Below are 4,753 nucleotides of genomic sequence, written 5' to 3'. Positions count from 1 at the left end.
TTAGTCATTGCCATTCATGTACAATTTTAAACCCAAAAAATTTTTTTATTTTAAATTTATTAAACTATGCCCCTTAAGTTACCATTTTAACGTATGTGGTAACCCTTTTCCCCCAAAAAAAGAAAAAAAATTCCTAAAAATTAAACCCCTTTTCAATTTGTTCCCCTTGCATTACGGGAAAACACGCTTATATATAGATGATTTGCAAAAGCAAATGTTAAAAAGAAAAAAAGGGTTAAGACATTCCCTTTGTCCCTTCACACCCAATCCGGGGCAATTTGTTTAATACTCCTTTCCCAACTAGTAAAAGTCCATTTGTGTTAATGCAATTTTTGAAAATTGACATAAACATTCCCAAAATGCTCCTGATTAAAATGGGTTTCAATTTATTGCATTTAAATTCTTAGAAACCATAGAAAAGAAACTATCAACAGCTCAACAAATCTAAACATAGAACGCACTAATCTCTGAAATTAATATTTGACTCCGTTATTTAGAAGTCTTACTAAATTATGTAAGTTTACATAACATTTCCTCCAGAAAACCGTATTATTACAATGCTATAATTATGTTTAAGACATCAATGTAATTTTATTTCAGCTAAATGGGTTATGCCTCAGGGTAAAACATAAACTATAAGTGTCAAGCGTGTGTTTGATTATTTGCTCTTGAACTAATCATGGTTGCTTGAAACGTTGTGAATTGAAAATTGCGCATCGACAACTTAATCTCAGACGCGACTGCAATTCGTTTTTTAAAGTATCGTACTCATTTGCATGCACGTGTGCTAAAAAAAGGAATTATGTGATTAAGACCATTTATTTTTCAGTTTTTTGAATTAGTAAAAACTACTTCAACAGAAACTTTAGGGCTGGTGAAACAATTTACGTTTTATGTGGTTGTTTTGGTAACTTTTAAAATTTGATAATCCAATGACGTTTGATGGTATATAAAACGAGTTAGCTTAGGTACAATATGTTTAAAAATTGTATCATTGTGCACACTTCCTTACATTTAGACATCCATTACTAATATATAAAAGTATGCTAATTTAAGCTTGCTAAGGTATAAGCTGTTCTGTAGTATCGCTAGAAAAACAGCTTGAATGAAATTCATTAGGGTAGCCCAATATTTCAAAACTGAGAATGTTTTCGGCTCAGCTCATTAACGGCAATGGTAAATGCAACATATTTTTATAGTTCTTCATCCGATAAAGCAGTGAAGACTATCTGTAACTTTAGAAGTAGGTAACATTCTTTGAACCTCTGACAATATTATATTTCGTAAATGATAATTGGGATCTTTTTAGCGATGATTATTTCATTAAACTAAATCAAAGTTTAATTAAAAAAATTGTAAGGCATATATCATACAAGTGAAAATTATTACGGCATTAATGGTTAAAACTTTAACTCTGACAATTTAAATAATGTTTATTTTTTTTGTACAAGATTATTTTAGATTTTGTTTATCGAAATACTAACTTGAACGTTTGCATTTTTTTTTTCACTTACATGTATACAATAAAGTGGGACGCATATCAGGTAGCGAAATTTTTATAACAACAAAAAATGAGATTGAGAGTGTAAAATTGTTGTTGAGTATACCATATTTCTGAAAACAAAATAAGACAGAAAAATAATTCAGTCAAATTTGATAAAGTCTGTTATGAGTAAACAATTACAATAATCGCTGACGTTTTCACTAGCACCGGATTTTAGGCGAATGTTCCGAATCTTGAGGTTTTTTTTTATGATTTCCTTATGATAAAAGAACAAACCTTCATTATAAATCTCATTTAAGACTTATTAAGTTTTAAAGAAATAGGTTAAATAATATATGGCATTTTTTCAAGGGGAATAATTATATTTTAAAACATGGAAGGTATTACCAAATTGGAAGATATTGGAGCATTAAACTGCCAAGAAAAGAAATTTTTTATTAAAATAAACGACGAAATGGGTTGAAAAATGATAAAAAAAGGAATATCTGGGCGTTTAAAAATCATTTTTGTATAAAGCGCTTAATTTCCCTTAAATTAATAATTTATTTTTGAAGGAGAATTTTGAAAAAGTTGTGTTTATGGATTTCTGTTTTAGAACTTTTAAATGAGATTTTATAACTGACCGAAAATAGTGGCAAACTGGTTTTGTTAATGTTGGGTTTTTTCAAAATTTTTTCTTCTATCTGTAAGGAACTTGTTAATCATTGGATATTGTGCATATATGTGTTGTTTTTATTTTCTTTCTTTCTTCCTTCCTTTCTTTCTTTCTTTCTTTCTTTCTTTCTTTCTTTCTTTCTTTCTTTCTATCTCTCTTTCTTTCTTTCTTTTCTTTGTTTCTTTCTTTTTCTTTCTTTTTTCTTTCTTTCTCTCTCTTTCTTTGTTTCTTTCTTTGTTTCTGTCTTTGTTTCTTTCTTTCTTTCGTTTTCGTTTCACTTAACACTTAGCAACCTTGCGATGTGATTTCATTGCAAAAGAAATGCATGCACAATCCTTAACGCAAGCGACACGCGGTAGCGAGTAGCGAATAATTAAAAAAAATGGTGGTGATGTTGGTAGTTTTCACTCCGGGTCATGACACTAAGCCACATTGAATTCACCCAAAGCAACAGTTCACCGCATTTGTTCATGGGCAGGTGTTCAAACAGTTTAAACCCCGTACATTGCAAATTCACTTAAAGCAAGGGGAACTGAAACTTCTGTAACATGCCGAGCAGAGGTAAGACCCTTAAAAAAATTCATGATCAATAAAAATAGTTGTAAAATTTCACTTAATATATAAAAACTCGTTAACCCTTCAAGTCGGGTAAATTTATTACTTCTTGATTTAAATGACCTTAATACTTGTGGGAGTACTTAAAACTCTTAAGAATAACAATAATAGTATTTTATTAGAAGTCTTCTTTGGTATCAATGTAAATAACGCAAATCTTAGGACTGAAATGTTAAATCAAATTAATCATTTATTAATTCGTTTAGCAGACAATTTAAAGCAAAACATGAAGCAAAAACATTAGAAATCGATGATAAATTAAAAAGTTAAAAACTGGGAAAATGGTCGTTGGGATTTTTTTTATTTTAATTAATTTATTATTTTATTATCTTTTTGAAAGAATAATATTTTAAGAGTCTTCTTATTTTTATATAACAAAGGCAACTGAATTCGAAAAATCTAGAACAATTAAAAATCTAATTACTAATTAAATGCTAATGCTAATTATTATATTTTCTTGACCTAGAAACTGAAAGTGAATTTTTGTACTTTTAAATATCATATATCAAGAAAAGAGACATACAGTTTTGGGCACTTATTTTTTACTTCCTGATGTTCCAAGATGTTTTGCCACGAAAAAAGAAAATAAATGTATTATCTATGCGACCAGACAAAAATGTGTAAACATTCGTCTCAAACAGCACTTTTTTAATATTAAGAGACATGAAACAGACTGTTTGAACATTTATTAGAAATAACTGCGAACAAATTTTGCGTGCAGGTTATGAATATTGTATAATAATAATTGAAACATATGATACTAGAAAAGCAAAGAAATAATTGTAATATCCAAGTACATTATTATCTTCTTTGCTTATTCTTAAACACACTACATGTTATGTAATTTAATGTTTTGCGTGCACTACATTTATTAAAGACATACTATGCCTCAAATTTGATATAAGAAAATATTGATAATTGCTATAAAATCTTCTTGTAAATATAAAAACAAACGTTTTTACTTTTCCCGAAAAAATTAGTTTTTGGTTTTTAAAATTTTACACATTTTGGTGGGCAAACATCAAATAATTTTGTGTCATTTTAAAAAAAAAGGGGTTTTTTACAAAAAGGGAAAATGTACCCCGTTCATAAGGGGGGGAATGCGCTTTCAATGCATAAATTTTTTCAAATTTTTTTTTAAAACAAATTTAAACTATACATAAGAATTTTTAAAAGATTTCAAAAAAAAAAATGTGTTAAAAAACTTTTTCTCAAGATGGGGTTGTAAAATTTTTAAAAAAACACTTTTTTATGAAAATCCACTTTATAAAAATTCCCTTTTAAACTTTCAACTGGGAAAAAAATAAAGTAGTGGGTTTTTCATATTTAAAAGGGGGGTGTTTACTTAAATAAATTAACTTAAAAAAAGACAAAGTAATAATTGACTTTTCTTTCTGTACTTCAATAAAAAGGTTTTTGGCTGTCTATTTTTCTCTTCTTACTATGTAAACTACCTTTCATTTGTTGTGCCTTTTTTAAACCCAAAAAATGCAAGTTTTTTTTTGTTTTAAAATGAAAAACATTTACCCAAACAGTTATCTTCCTATGTGAAATCCAAATTTTTTTAGTTAAGATTTTGTCGACCGTTAATTGGGGAAAAAAAATTTTTAAAGTACTCAAAATCGACGATCACATACCTTTTGAAAGAATTAGCTCAAGTTTTTGTAGTTGCAAAACTAGTTTCATTTTGACAAAAACATTTTTTAGAAACGATCTCCCGTTTTATAAAGTGTAAACATTTTTTTTTTTAAACCCCAACAAAAAGGGAAGGGCTAAGAAATTTTAAAATACTGGGTGCCACCAAAAAAAAATTCTATTCCAAAAAATTAAAACTTTTTTTTTTTAAAAAAAAACTTTTTAAAAAAGTGTTTTTTAAAAAGGGTTTTTTTTTAAAAGAATTTAAACTTTGTTTTATTTTTGATTTTTTGTTTCCCGTGGGCGAGAGGAATTTTAAAATTTAAAATCGCAGAAAAAAAAAA

The sequence above is a fragment of the Ruditapes philippinarum genome, unplaced genomic scaffold, assembly GCF_026571515.1.
Source record: "Ruditapes philippinarum isolate M1 unplaced genomic scaffold, ASM2657151v2 ctg6370_1_1_1_1, whole genome shotgun sequence".
NCBI lineage: Eukaryota > Metazoa > Mollusca > Bivalvia > Venerida > Veneridae > Ruditapes > Ruditapes philippinarum.
This window is presented reverse-complemented; position numbering follows the sequence as displayed.